This window comes from Nycticebus coucang, chromosome 12 (assembly GCF_027406575.1).
Source record: "Nycticebus coucang isolate mNycCou1 chromosome 12, mNycCou1.pri, whole genome shotgun sequence".
NCBI classification, from domain to species: domain Eukaryota; kingdom Metazoa; phylum Chordata; class Mammalia; order Primates; family Lorisidae; genus Nycticebus; species Nycticebus coucang.
This window is the reverse complement of record NC_069791.1, coordinates 106,626,795-106,648,203: the sequence shown is the minus strand read 5'-3', so window position 1 is coordinate 106,648,203 and position 21,409 is coordinate 106,626,795.

Sequence of the window (21,409 nt, the reverse complement as noted above, 5' to 3'; positions counted from 1 at the left end):
GCCCTGGATCTTTGCAGCATTTACTGTTGACAGCCATTTTCAAATTCTGGCAGCCTCCCAAACGTAGCCCAGGCTCTGTTTATACCTGGCATCTCCCTTCTTTGCCTCTGTAACCTTGATTCATCTTCAGGTCTTGGCTTGGATATTTGAGAATCCTACTGAAATCTTCCCCAAGGCCCTCAGAGTCCCCCCTTGCTCCTAGAAGGCCCAGGGACAATCAGTCATCACCATAGTAATCTGTAGTGCAGTCAAGAACACAAACTTTGGTGTTAGAAACCTTGACTTTGTACTTGGATATACCATTTATTGCCTGTATCCCATGGAAGAGTTAATTTATTCTTTTTTTTTTTTTTTTTAGACAGAGTCTCACTATATCACCCTCGGTAGAGTGCCGTGGTGTCACAGCTCACAGCAACCTCAAACTCTTGGGCTGTGCTCTTGCCTCAGCCTTCCATGTAGCTGGGACTACAGGTGCCCGCCACAATGCCCAGCTATTTGGCTATTTTTTAGTTGCAGTTGTTATTGTTGGTTAGCTGGCCCGGGCTGGGTTTGAACCTGCCAACTTCGGTGTATGTGGCTAGTGCTTTAACCACTGTGCTACGGGCACCAAGCCTTAGACTTTATTTTTTTAATGAGAGCCATTATACCTAACCTGAAGAGCAGTTATAAGGATTAAATAGGATAATTAAAGTGTTTCATATAATCGCTGGTATAGTAAGTCCTAAATTAAAGATAGCTATTATTTAATGTTGTCTTTATGTTATGGTTATTTTCATATTATTAAAATTTTTCTATTAAATTAATAGGCGTTTGTATCACCCCATAGTTCTGTAAGCTCCAAAAGAGAAGCTTCTATTTTTTGTTGTTGTTGTTATTGTTGTTTTTGATTTTTCAGCTTATGCAGGGTAGAATTTCTCAGGTGTGGTTCAAGACCACCAGAGACACATGTTTAAAAGGTAGCATCCTAGACTACTCACAGCTATTAAATGAAAAACCTCCAAAAAATGGGCCCAGAAATATGGATTTTTAGCAATCACTAAGTGAGCTTTTGTGAGCTCTAACATTTGAGAACACTGTGCCAGACAGTTCCAAACTGTGTGTGTTCAATGAACATTGGTTGACTAAACCAAGTGCTTCAAAATAATTGTGCCTGGTCATGGAGCTGATAACAGAGCCTCGTGGAAAATTCACAAGTCACTTTGATGTTAGGGACAAAAGCAACCTCTTTACGGCTTACTGTTGAAATTAAGGGGCTTTTGTAATATATGGCACACAGTAGGTGCTCAATATATGCTGCTGAATTTGTTAGTGGATGCTGGGTGCATGGACAAAAGGAAACTTAAACCCAGCCGGGCTTGTCTGTTACACAGAAGAAAAGCCGTGGCAAATCCCGTACCCAGTCACTGCTCCCAGCCACTCTTGCCAAAAAGTCTTAGGATCAGTCTCAAAGGAAAGCTTCTTTTGTGGAATCAGCCCTGTGGATACAGATGCATCCATTACTTTTGCCACTTAAAGATCTAAAATAAGAATTTGTCTTTTCCAGTTAAAGAGATTCATCTAATCCCAAAACACGTGTGGTTTTTTTTTTTGTTTTTGAAGTTATAAAAGCAATATGAGTTTATTGGAGAAAAAGCAAAAGACAAGGACAAACATAAGAAATAAAACAAAACATAAACCATAATCCCTCCATGTATTGTTGTTATAATTTTGCATAATTTGAATGCTGTTACTGCCATCCTGTTTTATTAGCGTATGCATTTTTTTACACAGCTCATAAGTTGCAGAGCTTGGGTGAGCATTGCCTACATCATAAAAAGGATCCAAACATTATTTTCAATAACTACATAATACTATAAAAAGGAAAAAAAAAAGGATATACCATTATTATCATTTTATTCTCCTAAGGGATGTGTATATTATTTCCAAAATCTCCCTATTGTAAATAATGCTTGCTTGAACACCCTCATATAGGCTTAATTTGTTTTCATTTGTGATTATTTCTGCATGATAAATTCCTGGAAGTGGAATTACTGTACCAACAGGTAAGAAATTCCTAGAGCTCAGGATACATATTGTAAACTGCTTTCCAGAAATTTTGTCAAACTTTTTGCCCCTGTGGGACAAAAAGTGATAGTGTCTGTAAGTGATATTTTCTTATTTTTCCCTACTTTCAAAGGGAATCATTTCGCTTTGGCCAAAAGAAAGAATTTGAGAAATTGGGGAAATCAAAAGGCTTCCCCAGTTGTCAGTTCCTGACCATAGAACCCCAGCTGGCATGCTCCTATCCCTTATTTCCTTGGATTTTTTTCTTCAAAAGTATAAGACCAAATTCCCCAAGTTGTCTCTAGATGGCTTTCCCAGTCCTTTCCCTACCTTTGCTGGAGAAGAGAGAAACTCTGACATGGACTTGACAAGTAACATTGGACTCTCACCTTGGCCTTGTAATTTCCTTAATGAATTCTGTCAGCTTTGGTACAGTTGTGAGTCCTAGGACAGGTCATGCAGGGGGTTGGGAGAGTGGGAATCTCTTCTTCCTGGTGGTCTACAAGAAAACAAGATTCATTTCTCACAAGTAGTGAGTAAAGATGCATGCAACTCATTTCTAGTAGAAGTTCCCACCTCCCTTCCTATTTTCAGTTCACTTTCTCATTCTGTTACCCCCACCCAGAATGCAGAAGCTGAATGAGAGGCATGTAGCTAAGGGTGCGCGGGTGAGGGGACATGCTGTTGGGACTCACTCTTAGATGAGCCACTTCCCACAGAAATCCCAGCTGAGTTTGCTCTTTCTGACTGAACTTCTCTGCTGGAAGCTTTAATTAACCCACTGTAGCACCCTTATGTGTAACTTAGTTCTAGAAGAACATCTCAGCACAGCAGCTTGATCAACCAGGTTCCAGATAGTACAGAGACAAAAAATGCTAGCTGAGTGGAGGGCTTAAGATACGTGAGATTATGACTGAATCTGACCTTTCTGGAGTCTGGGGCAGAATCTGCTAGTGTTCCTCAAGTATCTGTGCATTTCACTGTATTTCCCTCCTGTTTTTGCAACCTGTGGGATCATGTGACTAGTGCCAGCCAATGAAATGTAAGAATGACGACCAGTGTTGTAATTCAGACACATGTCACTTCCCGGCTGAGGCATTTAAGTGCAAACTGGCCCTTGTAATGGTATATTTTCTTGCCTCAGTAGATGGAAGCTGTTGTGTCTTGATGCGTCTTGTTTTATAAATAAGAAATACAATATTATTGCATTAAGCCACTGCAATCTCAGGGTTTATCTGATGTGATAGTTAACTTTAATTGCCCTGATCAATATAGAAGCATATTAAGAAACTTCTGTTTGGATATGTTGGTTAATAACAAAATATTTCTTTGGCTTGTTTTTGATATTCTTACTGGTCTTGTCCAAAAGCCCTGCAGGCTCAGAGCCTAAAATGAGGTTTGAGTTGTGCATTCCAGTTGGTGGCTGCTTGGTCCAACAGTGCAATCCCTACTTTAGGAATTAGCAAAAGTCATAGATGATAAGGAAAGATGGGTCTAGTTGGAAACTAACAGGCATTGGGTATTGAGGCTCACAGTCCTGTGTTCAAGTTTTGATTCCACCAGAAACCAGCTGTGACTTTGGGGAAGTCACTTAATGTCTCAGCCTTCATCATAAATCAGACTAGCAATAGCACCTACTCCATCATAGATTAGTGTAAAGATCGAATGAAATAATCTCTGCAAAGCATTGAGCATAGTGCTATGAGCCATGCTGTTTGATAGATGGAGAAACTGAGTCTTGGACCTTGGACCTGGCCATGCTACCCAGCAAGTTATTTGTAGAACCTGGCTGGGAAGCCCGCCCTGTTGCCCTCCGGTGCTGGTCACGTCTCCTGTGCGCCCTTCGGATTTCCACTTCTTCTTTCTCTCCGGCGGTGTGCAGAGCAAGGGCACCATGCGAAGTGTTCATCTGTGTCTCAGCCTCAGCTCCCCGGCCAGGTCTCTATACTTCCTCTGAGCCACCAGGCGAGGATGTTGGGGGCTGATAGGGCTTCACTACTACGGGAGAGACAACTCTGGAAACAGCTGAGATAAGGACTGTCTCAGAGCCTGCTCATGTCAGGAAATGAGAAGCTTTGAAACCACTCCTGAGATCCATTTAAAACAAAGAAATACACCAGAGGAAAAGCCCTCTGCCAACTGTGCTGCCCATGAAGCCTTCCTTTGTGTGGGCCTGAACAATGGGCTGTGATAACTCAGGCTGGTGAAAGAACACAATTTCCGTGAGAAGTACAAGAAGGTGTTTCCCTGGGACAGCCTCTGTTGGATGAGCCCTAATTGAAATATGGGACTGGGGGAGGGTGACCATGATAAGCAAATGGTTCTGGAGTTTTGTGAAGTGAAGATAAAGGGGAGGCTTTCTGAATAGCCTCCTGGCATTTGGCCATGAGAAAGGGTTTTAGAATGTTGCATAAGAAGGGTGGTAATGGGCTGGTGAAAATGTGACTTCTTTCCAGTATCCCACCTCTTGGTAAACTTTCTGAGCAGTGTCATTAACACTTTCAGCACCCTTCCTCCTCACATTGTCATCATTATCATCCTCATTGTGGGTACCACGTGTGAGGCATTTATGATGTGCGGGAAATTCACATCCACCTCTCATATTATTACAGTCATATGAAGTGTTATCTTCATTTCTATTTTATAGGTAAGAAAACTAAAGTTGAAATGGGCATAGGGAAATTACCATTAGTCCTATGGTATGTAGTAAAGAATTGAAAATTTCTGAAAGAGACCTTGTCTTTTTCCTTGGCTTCTGGGAGGTGAAATCCTGGGTCCTTAGAAAATCATCTCTGATGGGTGTGTCTTTGTCTGCCTGGGGGGCTTCAGTCACATGATGTGATTTAGGGTTAGGGGATCTGAGTCACACAGTATCAGCTCAACCTCTAGCTGGGGCTGGAAACTGAGGTCAGTCATATGGACAGTCAACCAAACCTATGCCACTGAGCCTCCACTAAAAACCCTGCACACCACAGCTCAGATGAGCTTCCCTGGTTGGCAATACTCCCTGTACGGTGACACTTTGTTGCTGAGAAAAGTAATTCTGCCCATAATCCGCCCAGGAGAAGATAACTGGAACCCATACTGCTGAAACTATCCTGGACTCTGCCCCACACAACTCTTCCCTTAGCTGATCTTAACCCATGTTTTCTCACTGTAACCAAAGCTGTGAGTATAATAATTTTTGCAGAGTCCTCTGAGTCCTTCTAGCAAATTGTCCCATCTGACAACAGTCTTGGGGACCCCCAAAATAGCAATTGATGCCAAAAATAAGGTTGGCCGTAGGGACTCCTGAACACTGCAGTTGGTGTCAGAGTGAGGGTAATCTTGTGGACTGTTCCCTGGCTGTGCACATGGTAGAGTGAGATTTGAACTCTGGTCAATCTGATTCCAAGTCTACGGGACGAAGACTTAACCATGATTACCAAACCTAGTTATGTATAAACATCCCATGGGACTTGTCAAAAGTATGGATTTCTGGATTCCATCTCAATCCTACTGAATGACGATTGCTGGGCAGTCATCTCAAGGAATCTTTACTGTTGGTTTTTAGTAAAGTCTCCAGTTAATTCTAGTAGGACTAATGTGGCATGCCACCAGCCCAGAGACACAGGAACCACACTGGTAAGTGAAATCACTTTCTTCCATTGTGTGAACAGCATTTGTTCTTTTCTAATCTGACACTGAGATTTTATAGGTGATGAATCTCCCAAATGCTCTCAGTATTTATATTAGACTGTCTCGTCCAGAAGAGGGACAGTTGCTTTTTATTTCTGAAAACTTCATATCCAACACAAGGGTTGTCCTATTGTAGACAGTCAAAGGTTTTTTTAGGTAAATGAGTTAATATATTGCTAGTTATGGCACACTCATAAAAAGCTACATAGCTTAAAGCAAATGATAATGAAAAACATAAATACCTGTTACCCCACATCTTGAAATCAGCTGTGTAGAGCTTTCCTAGTGAGAAGCAGCTGACTCACACATTAGCTCCTGCAAGGGTAGATGCCTGCCTTCCTAACTTACAACTAGAGGCTCCTGTTGGAAGCCACATTTCTGTGCTTGGTGCCTGGCACCTTAGAATATATGGTGCGTCTCCCGCAACCAGCAGAAACGTTTGTCTCTGGCTATATTTCAGTCTCTGCTTCTCAGACGGTTGACTGACTGTCTCTTTGAGCTCTCCCTTCATATCCTCCATAGAAAATTCCCTGTATGTCACATCACCTATGTTTGAAGTTAGATGCATTCAAAGCATACTCTCCGAAACCACATGGCTAAAAAAGTATTTCTCCATTTTTTTGCATGATGGGAAGGTGACAAAAAATAAAAACCTTAATTTACCTAAATGTCTATATGGCCTCCAACACGAATTGCTCCTCTGAGTGGCATAGCATCAAGCGGACTTCTGTTTGTTCTGACACAGAGGAAGGGAAGGCCTTGGACCAAGGGAAATCTGACAAAGACAAGCCTGTGATGCCCTAGATCTGCTCTGGGGGTCATTTCATTTCTTTCACAGATAACCCTGCAAGGAAGGGCCTTTAAGCATGTCATTTCCCTGACTCAGAGTGCTTTGTGCTTGTCCTGGATAACGCTTATCCATCCTTGGATCTTAACTATTCCTGTAAAGCTAATCAAGCCTTCCTGTTTATACAGTCTCATAGCACGTTGTTACTGTGTCTGTGGGACTTAGCCGTGTTGTAATTTCATGTGCTCCGAAGTGTGACTCTTCTTCTTCATAATTTTACTATAATGTGCAAAAAGGATCTTTCAAATGGGACAAGGATTCTATTTACCCATCACCGAGTCTCTGTGCTCTAGAGCACTGAAACCTATTAAATCTTCATAAGCCTATGCTGAATGAATAAAATTATTCCTGAAGTTACAGATGAGGCTCAGAAAATACGAGTGACTTTTCCAAGGTTGCATAGCCAGAAAACAGCAGAGCTGGGACTGATGTCCTCATGGCCCTGACATCTATACTCTCTTCTCCTGGTAGCCTCATCTCCTTTTGAAAGGTGTGGGGAAGCTTAGAGCAGGCTCAAGAATCTCCTTGTCTGGAGCTGTTGCCAGCTGACTTAAACTGAGGAGGCAGGAGCTGCAAAGAAAGAATGAAAGGCTATTTATCCGCTGGGTTTTAGAGGAGGACTCACTTTATGAGATTATTTTCTTGGGACCAAGAATGTTGACCCCGACATTGAGGAAGGTGTCACGTGGAATAATGCTTCTTTATGAACTGCTCCTCTGGCCTTCAGGAAAGTGGAGAGTATAGGAAAAAGGCTTTAAATGGGGTTATAACAGGACATTAAAAATGGCATTCTACTGATAGCCAGGCTCTGATTATTGCACCTCCATTTCCAGAGGGAAGAAATGCTATTATTCATCTTAGCAAAACTCATTTAACTTTTCTGAAGGCAGTGAGATATGATGAAAAACACCAGGGCTTTGAGGGCAGAGAGGCCTGGGGTTTGGTCTCAGACATGCTGCTTAAAAGCTGTGTGACCTTTGGAAAACTGTTTAACCTCTCTGTGCCTCTGGGTCCTTCTTGGCAATAAGATAACAGTAAGGCCTGCTATTCATGCCACTGGTGGATATTTAATGAGACAAAGAATTCAGAAGTACCCAGTAGAGTGCCAGTCGCAGAGTGGACAATAGGAAGTTTTAGTTCTCATCCAGGGGAACGTAGTCATTTGTATTAACGCTGCTATTGTTTAGAATGGGGACCGACAGACAACAGGGCTCCATGGAAAAGAGGATAGGGAGCAGAAACAAGTGACCTTTAGGGTCCCACCCAAACATCCAAAGATGATTGAAGATTCTCATTGATGTCTGTTGAGTGTCTTCTGGAGTTAAAATGCACCAGAATTGATGTTTTGTTTTTATTTAGTTATAAAGTCATATACACATAGATCATGAATACATTTACGCATATGTGGGGTACAATGTGTTGATTTTCTTTTATACAATTGGTAGTGCTTACATCAAAATAATTAATATAGCTTTCGCCTCATTTACTTGATTATTGTGTTAAGACATTTATGTTCTACACTTGACAGATTTGACTTGTGTCCTTGCAATATGCTCCATAGGTGTGGTCCCGCCTTTTACACTCCCTCTATCAAACCTCCCTCCTCCCATCCCTTCCCACTCCATTTCTCTCCTTCATCTTGGGCTATAGTTGTGTTCTATCTTTCCTAAAAAAGAGTGAGTAAATATAAGTTGGTTTCATAGAAGTACTGACTACATTGGATAAATTTTCCTCCATTCTTGAGATACTTTACTCAGGAGAATATGTTCCAGGTCCCTCCATGTAAATACAAAAGAGGTAAAGGCTCCATCTTTTTCAAGGCTGTATAGTATTCCGTGGTATACATGTACCACAATTTATTAATCCATTCATGGGTCGATAGGCACTTGGGCTTCTTCCATGACTTGGCTATTACAAATTGAGCTACAATGAATAGTCTGGTGCAAATATCTTTTTTGCAAAATGATTTTTGGTATTTTGGATATACTCCTTTGGGGGGCAATAATTTGACATCAAAGAATGAATAAATTTGGGTCTTGGCTATGAGACACTGCCTAGAAATTTTCTATAGGGAAGATAAGTGACGTCTTCTAATTTCTGGTTTAGGAATAAAGATAATCTAATCACCCCACCCATTTATTTATTCAACATAAATGGTGACAACAATTGCAAATATTTGAGGGGTCTAATATTTACATCTAATACTTGCATCTAATACTTACAAATACTTCAAATACTTACATGAACCAGATTCTGATTAATATCCAAACCCTAATGTATTATCTCATTTAATTTTCATAGGCAAAAAAGGTAAATACTGTTATTATCCCTATTATATAGGTAAGAGAGGTTAGGTAGCTTGCCCAAGATCACACAGCTTGTCAGTGATGGGACTAGGATTTGAATCACACAGCCTAATTCCATAGCCTTTGCTGGAATCTAAACTACATCCCTCCCAGGTTTCTCCTTCATAGAAAGCCCCAGAGACAGGTAAGGTCTTCACCTGTGTGCTCTCATGATTGATGAGAGTAGCTAAGATAAATCATTCTAGTAAAGCAATTAGTTCAGGATCTACACTGAAGTTCATAGAAATTAGAAGAGATGAAAGTGGGGAAATAAAAATATAATATACCATGATGTATGCTGTAGGTAACGACTTGTGTGGCATGCCCCAGACGGGGAAGCAGGGAAGGATTTATGTAGACGTGAAACTTAAGTTGAATCTATGTTTTCATTTTTTAGTAAAAATATGTGAATAAACAGAAAATAACTTCAAAGGGAACTTTTCTAGGTACAGTTAGGTGAAATTTTGTTTGATTATGACTTATTTAATTGTAAATAATAATCAGTCTCTGGGCAACAGATAGATGAAAATGAATGGTCTAGTAAGAAGAGAGGATGACTTGTGGTTTCCAAAAAAACATTCTTGGCCTGAGCTTAATCTTGAAGGAGAATTAAGAATGTTCCAGTTAGAAGAAAAGCAGATGGGTACTCCTGCCTCCTGCATCTAACAGAGTGTTAGGCTCTGGCTATAATGCACCGTGGGTTTGCTGGGAATTTGAGGTGAGTGTGCAGGTGACATCCCCAAATGCTCTACTAATCCTCAAAATTCTGCCAAGATGAGTTTTGTAAACGACAGGAGATGTAGTCCGGGGCCCTTGGTGCTGTGGCCCTTGGATGTTACAGTGACCAAAACACCCCCATCCCATTACTACCCTGGAGTAGGTTTTAGAGGCCTAGGGTGTCCCCCAGCCTGTGGGGGTCAGACATCCCAAGTCCTAAACTGAGACTGAAAAGATTTATCAAAGTTGAATAAACACAAAAACTATAACAACATGTAATTCCACCTCATCCTGGCACCATAGAACACAGGGAATAAGGGGACAGATTTCTGATGACGTCTTACCCACCAGTGGTTCTTTTCTCATCCATCTTGTGATTTTTTTTTTCCCAAGATTGAAGTGGTCTTTGAAGAGATACATTATCTAAAATTTACAAATCAGTGCATTGGGTTCTTTCAGGAAGACACTTGTCAGAGCAGGGGACCCTAAAACTATTCATGTGGGCAGTAGAGAAAACAACAAAAAAATGTATCACATGGAGGCACAGGCAATAAATTCATCAGGCTTGCTAAAGACTGGGGACCCTGATGGATTTGAGGTTTTCAGTATGAAATTATTTCTAATTCTGTTTTATAGACGGCCCTCTGGATGCTCAGCCCATCCCCTGAACTTGTATTATCGTTTCTCTGCCCTGGTGCTTGGAGTTACCTGGGAAGTTGTGTTTCACCTGGGTGTTCCTCTGAGACAGGTGCAGGTTGGAGGAAGTGGAGGATCAACCACAGCAGCTGCTGCCCGTTTGTCCTCCAGGGCCGATGCTCAGTGATGCTAGCTTTGTTCTCAAAAGTTAAACTCCTCCTCAGCTTGTCCAGATGCTGCCCTATTATAGCCATGCTTTTATTAAACCCAGGCAGCAGGCAGGAGAAAAAAGTCCAAATCGTAAAATGCAAGGATGCACATGCTTCTCATAAAGTTACTCTTCAGAAAAATGTAGTTTTTAAATACACGAAAGAACGATCAGTTTCCCATAGCTCCGTGCTGTCGAGGACTGGGTGCTGGAAAGATACAGAGAAAAAGAAGACACAGCCCAACTCCCCAAGCTGATTTTATGTTTAGATCCTCCTAAGTCTGTAGATGTTTCCTGCTAGTGTGAAAATAGACAGTGTTTCATACTTATCACATACAAAGCCCAACATTAAGTTTAGTCTTACTAAATTCTCTGCACAATCCTAAAAGGTAGGTACCACTATTATCCCCATGGTCAATTAGAGAAGCCAAAGTGTAATGAAGGTCATGTCTTGTCCAAATTCTCACATCTCTCAAATGATACGACTGGCATGTCAACCCAGGAGCTCAGGCTGGTGGTCAGTCTGCTAATTACTCTCTCATCTATGGTGAATGGTAGAAATGTGGGATTCCCAAATCCTCCTCTAAAACACCAGGCAACTCTCTGAGGGACTCAATAGCCTCCCTGTGTATAGGCTAGGCCCCCATGTGTATAGCTGATACACATGGCTTAGCCCAAAAATCTTTGAAGGTCTCTCCCCACCTCCACCATTCTCACATAATCTTGCTTCTGTTATCATTTGAAAATCAAATGCTTATCAATGGGCAAGAGACATGAATAGAACTTTCTCTAAAGACGACAGACGAATGGCTAACAAACACATGAAAAAATGTTCATCATCTCTATATATTAGAGAAATGCAAATCAAAACATCCCTGAGATATCATCTAACCCCAGAGAGAATGGCCCACATCACAAAATCTCAAAACTGCAGATGCTGGCGTGGATGTGGAGAGAAGGGAACACTTTTACACTGCTGGTGGGACTGCAAACTAGTACAACCTTTCTGGAAGGAAGTATGGAGAAACCTCAAAGCACTCAACCTAGACCTCCCATTCGATCCTGCAATCCCATTACTGGGCATCTACCCAGAAGGAAAAAAATCCTTTTATCATAAGGACACTTGTACTAGACTGTTTATTGCAGCTCAATTTACAATCGCCAAAATGTGGAAACAGCCTAAATGCCCACCAACCCAGGAATAGATTAACAAGCTGTGGTATATGTATACCATGGAATACTATTCAGCCATTAAAAAAAATGGAGACTTTACATCCTTCGTATTAACCTGGATGGAAGTGGAAGACATTATTCTTAGTAAAGCATCACAAGAATGGAGAAGCATGAATCCTATGTACTCAATCTTGATATGAGGACAATTAATGACAATTAAGGTTATGGGGGGGGAAGCAGAAAGAGAGAGGGAGGGAGTGGGGTGGGGCCTTAGTGTGTGTCACACTTTATGGGGGCAGGACATGATTGCAAGAGGGACTTTACCTAGCAATTGCAATCAGTGTAACTGGCTTATTGTACCCTCAATGAATCCCCAACAATAAAAAAAAAAAGAAAAAAAAAAAAAAGAAAATCAAATGCTCATGATAAGAAAGAAGTCAGCAAAGATGAATCAGAAGATCATAATTCTGACTGCCCACCCAGGATCCTGGGGGTAGAGATGGGGACATTATAAGACAGAGATTTTCAGAATACACAAAAGGGCATTATGATTCAGAAGAGAAGAAAGATATTAGCCCCCTATAGCAGAGACAGAGTCCCGTCCATCTAAACCCATTTTTTTCTTCTTTCTGAATATGTCTCCTAACCTCTCTTACAGATGAATCTAACCTTGGGGCTGAGCTCTGAACTACAGAATGGGGGCAGCAGTGAAGGGCATGGACTTTTTTCAGACCCAAACCAAAAGTTTTGATGTGTAATTATCCATAGTCTTTTCTCTTCCATCAGCTGAATTTCATTAAAAATTACTTTGGAATACTATATTAAAACAGGGGAACTTCTGTGGCCTGAATCCCTGAGTCACAGCATGGAACATAGTCTACTTCACTGATTTGGAATCTCTTCAGATATAAACAAATAAACAAACAAACAAAAACTTGTCTTGAGTTGCAAATAATATTTAGATCTATTTGCTACAGCAGCTAGCACTGCCCTAAAAATGCTCTGTCCTGGAGGAATTCAGAGGAACCCTCACAGAAGAGAAAAATCTTAAAGCTCATCTAGGCTGCATCTTCTGTCCAACAGAAGCTTGGATCCAGCTAGAGCCCTGTATCCAACAGATGCTCAACAAATGTGGAGGTCGACTGCCATGAAGAAAGTTCCAGAAAAATGAGCTTATCCCAAGGATGAGGTCATGGATCTCTGATAGAGATCCGCCCTATTCTGGCACATGGGGAACTCATCACAGAAGGAAGGGAGCTCATTGTGATCTGGAGTAAGCTGGGAAAATTGCACAAGATGTAAACAGAAGGTGATCACTTTAAAACATGGCTACCAATTCACATCACGGGTGAAAATGCACAATCGTGAGATCTTGGCTCCGGTTTGGGCTTTGTATCTCTCTCTTTCTCTATGACTCAGGCAGGACACACCCCCTCTCTGAAAAGCTGTCACCTCTTTTTATACCAGGAGGATGGACGCAGAGATGATCATTATGAAGAGGCAGTTTGGCGTAGTTAAGAAGCTGGGTTCTGGGTGAGATGCCTTGGCTCCAATTTTATATAACACATATTAACTCACTGCCTTTTGGAAAAGTTTCGTAACTCCTTATGATTTCATGTCCTTATCTTTAAAAAACAGAATTAATAGAAGTGTCCATGTCATGAGGTTTAAACAAGATGCTCAACATGAAATACTTCACATGACCCCACCATTGTGTGTGCTTGATAAATGTCACCTGCTGTTATTATTAACGAATAATTGTCAGTATAAAAGGGGAATCAACAAACAGGCCAGATGTAAGATTCACTACAAGAATCCCCCTATAGCTGTTTACCCTTTTTAGGCACATTCCCTCACTCCTGTGCCTAAAAAAGGCCCTCACTCCTGTGCCTAAAAAAGGCCCTGCTCCCCTGAAAGGGGCTTAGAGAGGGACAACAGAATCTTATTATATTCATTACCTAAGAAACACATCCCTGAGTATGTTTGAGTACCAACTTTACACAAAGATAAACCTCAAATTATATTTGCCTTGTGCACCACTTGGAGAATGGTTCTGAGCACTTGGCATTAAAAGGAAGGAGAGAATGATTTGCCACCAAACTCATCCAGCCGAAAGCATAGGGAAAGAGCAGGTGTTTAGGAAAACCAAAGTTGGGAGGGTGACATTCAGAAGGCCAGGGCAAGAAGATACCAACAGAGCAGGGTCATTCACACCCAGGCCAGATGGGCAGGGTCCCTGACGTGGAAACAATGTGTTCCCTGGGCAGGAGAGATTGGAAGCCAGTGAATTCAGGATACTAACCTCATATTTTCAGAGGAAGGAATGATGCTTAGTGTGGCAAATATCCACATACATATTATCCCCAAATGACCGAGACCAGGACGTATGCCCAGGGAAAGTGTTCACAGACTCCCAGAGCCCAAAGGATTTGATCCTATCTGCGGATGAAATGCTATCATTTCTCAGTTAATTTCATGACTGTGCTAAGCTTTTTTGTAAATATACTGTCTCATTAAATCCTCTAACTATCCCATGAGGCGTACATTGTTAAAATCCCCCATCATAGAGATGAGGAAACCAAAGCACAGAGAAATTTTCAAAAAGAAAAAAACCTTGCCTGGTGCTGCACATCTGGGAAGGGACAGAGCTGGGGGAGAAGACAAAAGGTCTGACTCCAGAGCCCCAGATGATAGCAGTGCCACGTCCGGACAGCTTACGGCAAATCACGCAAGGGAAGAAGGGAATAAATACACAGATATGGGCAAATGAATGCATGGGTTGATGAAACAACCGATGTGGAGGAAAAAAAAAAAAAAAAGAACCATCGACAAGTAAGCAGAACAACTAGATTCAATGCCATAACATAAAATCCAACCAGGTGCTAAGGAGTCCTAGATCACTTTGTTTGGTATTTTATTTTCCAAAGACACAAAAGAAAGCTTCAAGGCCCTTAGGCAATGAGTAGTTACCTTTTTCTTTTTTGTCACCTACTGTAATCCCAACCAATTTTTATTTCAGACTTGGTTATATAAACACATTGACACACAGACAAAAGTATTATTTGGGTAACTTTGCACCCTTATTTCTCTTTCCCCTCGCCACCCCCACAAAGCCCAGTGTCCTGGAGTAAAAGTTTCGAAATCTCATTACCTTATAGTTGAATGGCTCTTTTCAACTTTTATAATCAATTTTGACATCTACTCTTAATAAAAATAATAATGATAATTTATCAGCTAATAAATGGCAAACCCACATGCATCTACTCACATGATCTAATGTGATTTTAACAGCAGCCCTGATGTGGTAAATATTGTAACTTGCATTTTTGCAGGTGAAACAGGTCCAGGGAATTAACAATCCAGAGGTGGAGACGGAACCCACACCCTGGTCGGCTGGGCTCCAAAGACAGGCACTGTCCCCTACAACACATTTCTTTAAGCTTGTAGATCTCAACATTGGTAGTCCACCACTTCATATAACCCCCCCCACACACACACCCGGGGAAAATTTAAAAATAACCTATGTCCCAACCCCTTTTCAGATCAAATGAGTCAGAATCGATGAGGAAGGTGGGTGGTTGGTCATCTGGCACTCGTCAAGCCCTTCATTTGATTTTTGCTTTTAACAGAGATAAAATCCACCTAACATAAATCAAACAGTTGTAAAGTGGACAATTCAGTGGTGTTTAGTACATTCACTTCTGTCTAGTTTCAAAACATTTCATCACTCCCAGCGAGGACCCTTTGCCCATCAAGCAGTCATTCCCATTCCTCTCCCCTTCTGTGCGTTTCACACGATGGACCCTTCATACGTGACCTTCATGTCTGTTTCCTTTCACCTCGTCTTCCAGCTTCACCCACAATAGACATGAATCAGTACTTCGTTCCTTTGTGAGGTCAAATAGTGCAGCACAGGGAGAATCACAGTTAGACACCAACCCTGACAACTGCCCTGTGAGGGTTTGGTGTGTTGGAGGACACGTTTGAATTTACATCTTGACAGGTGAGAAACTCAGAGCATGTGATATGCCCCAAATCCCCCCAAAGCTAGTCTACTCCATTTCCTAAGCTGGTTGTCCTATCACTACATGATCCTGCCTTGGCCAAACTCAACAAATAAACTTTTCCTATAATTTGGGGAACACTTCCCTTCATTTTGTTTCCGTAACACCCAAAGAAAGCTCAGACTGACTCTCCAGGTTCTTAGCAATGCATGTGTTGGGGCTGAAGATGGGCCAGACTTTTGACCTTTATTTTTTATTTTTTAGAGAGGGGGGTCTCACTGTGATGTCCAAGCTGACATTGAACTCCTAGGCCCAAGCAATCCTCCTGCCTCTGCCTTTCGAGTAACTGGAACTACAGGCTACACCTGACTTCTACACCCTTTTTTGTCTTAGTGGCTACTTTTTGGCCACTTGTGGAGACTTAGAAGCCCTGGAGCATGAAAGCCTCAGTTGCTTCAGGAAGCTCTACATACATTATTTCCTCATTCATTCCACAGTACTGATGAGGTGACTCCTTTTGTGTTCTAGGAACTATACTACAATCTAGAGTTTATAGAGGTGAACAAGATAAATGGACAGACTTCATGGAGTCAACTGTACAGAAGGGAAACACAGAAATGAAGCAGAAAGCATACAGATAGTTAATTGTTTGTGGGAGAGAGCAATGCCCAGGACCGGCGAGGCTGTCATAAGGAAGGAGGCTTGGCCCTGCCTGCTTGGGCAGCGTCTCTCCAACTTGAACGTGCGTGTGTGCAGCAGGCGGGACCTTGGTAACATGCACGTTACGGCTTGCTGGCATTGCTGCTCTGTGGACACAGCTTTAAGAAGTGATGTGTGAGCTGGGTCCTCAGAGATAAATAACAGTTAACCAGAGATGTTCTCTCCTTTGAACAGGTCTGTTCATGAACTGCTCTTGGCAGGAACAGCCATCCTCTGACCTTTTAGCCCTGGACCCCAGCCTAAAGATGATGGAGAAATATTTAGAGAGATTCAGCGGTGGGATGAGCAGAAGATGGGAAACAGACTTTCCACCTTTTTACAAATACCTCATAAAGTCCCTAGGCTAGGAGTCTTTCAAGTTATAAGATTTATGGAGCCTGAAACAGCCAGCCTGCAGAGGGTTTCTGGACCCTCTCCTACAGTTTTAAACTAGAACCTGGGACACTGCACATCGCTTGATGTTAGTTAATGTTTATTGGTCACCTGCTGTATGGCAGGGACGATGCCACACATGTTCACATTAACTCATGCAATTCTCAAGTCAACTCCAAAGAATTGCTATTAGTATATGCAGTTTATAAAGGAGAGAATATAAATGCAAACACAATACCTGAAGCCACACAGCTGGTAAGTAACAGAGCTGGGATCTGAGACCCCCACTCTGGGACTGTTTAACCCTAAAGCCACAGTCTTTGCAAGGCATCCTCCTTCCTGAATCTTTACTCCTCCACCTGCTTAATTTTGAGTCTCAACTTGGTTCAGACACCCAGTGCTGAACTAAAGGGAGGCAGGTGAGAGGCTGTTTTCATCTCATTAATTACAAAGTGCAGACCTCTCCCTGCAAAAACTCTTCTCATGAAATTTCATCTGGGATTTTTCAGTGGCAAATTTGGGGAAGGGATAAACAAACCTCAAACTGGCTTACGCAGTGCCACAGAGTCCCTTCTACGCTCCTCTTTCACCTGTTTCTGCTGGGTTGTCTCCCTCTTGCTGTAAACAGCCTGTACCCACAAAAGTTGTACTAAAGAGCCTGCCTCTTACTTTATAGGAGAGAGGGGTCCATTCTGTAATTCTCCTTATCACAATCCTGGCAAGCTCATGGGAAATTGAGTAAACTGGCTCATTTATTAGAAGGTTCATAACAGCGAACCAGACCCTTGGAGCTGTTTCAAAAAAAATAAATAAATAAATAACAGATTCCAAGCCCCAGAATTGACCCTCCAGTAGAGAAGGTTCCTTATCAAGGCAATATTCTCTGGGCCAGCCTTGGGCAAAGGAAGATGTTAATTCAATTAGAAGCTCCTCTGACTATGACAAGTGATCATTTTTCATCACAGCTTCAAGGACACCATTTGTTTTTATTTATTTTTATTAACCATAGCTGTGTACATTAGTATGATCGTGGGGCACCATACACTTGGTTCATAGATCGTTTGACACATTTTCATCACATTAGTTAACATAGCTTTTGTAGCATTTTCTTAGTTATTTTGCCAAGACCTTTACATTCCACATTTACTAGGATTCACATATACCCTTGCAAGATGCACCGCAGGTGTAATCCCATTAATCCCTCTCCCTCCCCCTCCCTCCCCACTCCTTCCCCTCCCTTTCCCCCTTCTCCCTATTCTTAGGTTATAACTGGGATATAGCTTTCATGTGAAGGTCCTACATTAGTTTCATAATAAGGGTGAGTACATTGGGTACTTTTTCTTCCATTCTTGAGACACTTTACTAAGAAGAATATGTTCCAGCTCCATCCATGTAAACATGAAAGAGGTAAAGTCTCCATCTTTCTTTAAGGCTGCATAATATTCCATGGTGTGCTCATCATCTTTAATCATCAGAGAAATGCAAATCAAAACTACTTTGAGATATCACCTAACTCCAGTGAGACTAGCCTATATCACAAAATCCCAAGACCAGAGATGTTGGCGTGGATGTGGAGAAAAGGGAACACTTTTGCACTGCTGGTGGGAATGCAAATTAATACATTCCTTTTGGAAAGAGATATGGAGAACACTTAGAGATCTAAAAATAGATCTGCCATTCAATCCTGTAATCTCCCTACTGGGCATATACCCAGAAGACCAAAAATCACACCATAACAAAGATATTTGTATCAGAATATTTATTGCAGCCCTATTCATAATTGCTAAGTCATGGAAAAAGCCCAAGTGCCCATCGATCCACAAATGGATCAAGGACACCATTTTTCTGGCAGCCGTCCAACCTCCTTCATGGGAAATGGCAGAAAGTGACCAGGAGCACATCACGTGGTGTTATGGGTAAGGCATGGAGTGTGCAGCCAGACAGAGCTCGCTCCTCTGAAACTAGCACCTTGGGCATATCAGGCAATCACCTTGAGCCTCACCCTCCCAATCTGTAAATTGGTATGAATCACAACTCCTGCCTTGACCCCTGGTAAAGGGGGTTCTGAGCATGGTATGTGTGAGGTGTCCTGGGATGTACCTGACACATAGTAGGCTCTCAGCAAAGAGTAGAGTCAGGGAGGTAACAGCCACACCAGCTGGAGGAAACACACATTCCTTTTTAGCTGGCACTGCTCTGGAATTCACTACATGCCCGGCACTCTTCCAAGCACTTCGCCTGTATTATGTCATTTGCAAACACACAGTAACCTTTTAATATGGGCCTACTGTTATCTCCATTTTACGAGTGAGAAAACTGAGGCTTAGAGAGGTTGTCCAGGTCCCAGAGGTAGCAGTGGTTTAACAACGGTGGAACAACCCAGACGGTCAGGTCCCAGTGTCTGTGCTCTGTATTACAACACCATAGTGACTCTATTGTTTAAAATTGCACGTACTTAGAGCCCGGATACATAGTAATAAGGCCAAATATTGTCATGCTTCTTGAGATCTGCCAGGCACCTTACATGACCCATCTTACCAGTTTGTGTTATGAGACACCTGTGATACAGGGAGGATAAGCAGCCTGATCCAGGCTATGCAACTGGTAAGTGGATTCAGATCCACATTTTTCTGAGTTTAGAGCCCGCGTTCTCAACCACTCTGTTATTTTGAATCCAGGGCAGTGGAGGAACTGCTGGCCAGAGGAGGATGAGCTGGAATGACCTCACAAGGGTCAAAGGTCATGGTCAAGATAGGCACTGCACTTTGCTCAAAGTCTGAGCAGACTCAGAATTATCACAGTGGGGCATGCTCTGAGGTCCTCCTAGCTGGAACTCATTCCACAATGAGGGAACTGAACAGAGAGGAGAAGGGACATGTCCATTGGAACCAGTGCTGAGTCTTCCCTTGAGGTTATCTCTCTTTAAAAGAAAAAAAAAATCCTCCAATATTCTCTAATAAGTTATTCTTTTAAAAACAAGTTCTAAAATATAGTAAAAGCATTAAGTCAAAATACAATAACAGTAGTAGCATTTTTAATAATGGTAAAAAACGATGTGAACAACTTCAGTGCTCAGCATTAAGGATTGTTTAAAGACATCATGGTGAATCCAGACAACAGAATATCATGCAGTTAATCGTGATGCCGGAAAAATGTTAAATGAAAAAATCAGGCCTCAGGCTAGTAGCAGCTAAGACTAATTGCATTAGGGGTTAGGCTTCCGGGTGAATTGTTCCTTCTGTATCGTAATTACTTCCCATGCTGTCCAGTGTCCAATCACTCGCCTGACGCAGTGTCTTCAGCCTGTCCACCTGTTTCCATCTCTACTGCCAACTCCTCTGCCCAGATGACCCTCCCCTTTCACTTGGATGACAGCAACAGCCTCCCAACTACTCTTCCAGACCTGAGGTCTGCTCCCTGCCTCCAATCGCATCTCCATAATGGCCAGAGTGATCTTTATAACACATGAACGTGACCATGTCAGCCCTCGCCTAAGCCCTCCAATGGCTCCTGTAGCTCTCAGGATAAAGTCACAACTCCATAAAGTCAAAACCCAACTGCCCTCTCTAGCCTGGTCTCATTTTCAGCATTTTTCATCCCTCACTCTATATTGCAGTGGTGCAGAAACTTCTGGAGCTCCTCTTCCCTGGGGTCCAGGCCGGTCACGTTTCTCCTGCCCAGCATATGCCTCTTCCCCCAGGTGAGTCCTGCTGTCCCTCTAGACTTAGCTTGGCTGTCATTCCTGCTCAGTGGCCCTCCCTGGATCCTCTCGGCTAAGCCAGGGTCCCTTGCCAGGGCTCTTCCACTCCCCTTTCCTTATTTACTAGACTATTTATTCTCAGTTATAGTCATCTGTGCTCGCACCCACTCTCCCAGTGACAGTAATAGGGACAGGGCAGCGTCATCTTATATTCCAGCCCCAAACACCACTGTGCTGAGTAGGCACTTAGTAAATATTTGCTGAATTGTTGCACCAGATAACTCAACAAGGAGGCTGGCTTTGGTGGGAGGATCTAAATTATCTGATTATTTGAAGGGAAAATAAAACTTTGGGGGAAGCTTAAATGATCCACATCCATTATGTAAAAGGAGCACTTCTCCTGAAATATAATTTTCCTCTGTGCTGTAAGAATTTAGCCCCCACCCCATAACCTGAATTGTGTGGAGACCCCTGGTGGTTAAAGAGACACATTAAACATTCAGATGCCCAGTCACTACCCACTGGGATTCTAATTCAGCAAGTTTCAGGTGAGGCCCAGTAATCTGCATTTATAAACATTTCTGCAGGGGACTTTGAAACCCCACTTGGAATGCCCCTGAAACACACATAAAGCCCAGCCTCCGCTTGGCACAAGGCAGGGACACTAAAAATGTTTGTTCTACTCCCTTCCCTGCTGGATGAAAGAAGGCCTGGTGTCTCCTAACTCTTTTCTTCTAGGGTCTCACATTTTCTACCTACTAAGTGGCACATATAAAGTAGACCCCAGAGCTGAAAGTCCGTCCTTCCTTGAGCCCACCCAGGAACAGAAATGCGTCTCAAGCCCGTCAGCCTGCAGGACCTACCCTCCTTCCTGCTTATTAACGATATTACAGAGGCAGCTGGCCAACCGCATTAGGATGACAGGTCTATTTTCATATGGAAAAGAAAATTATAGAGAGGCATAAA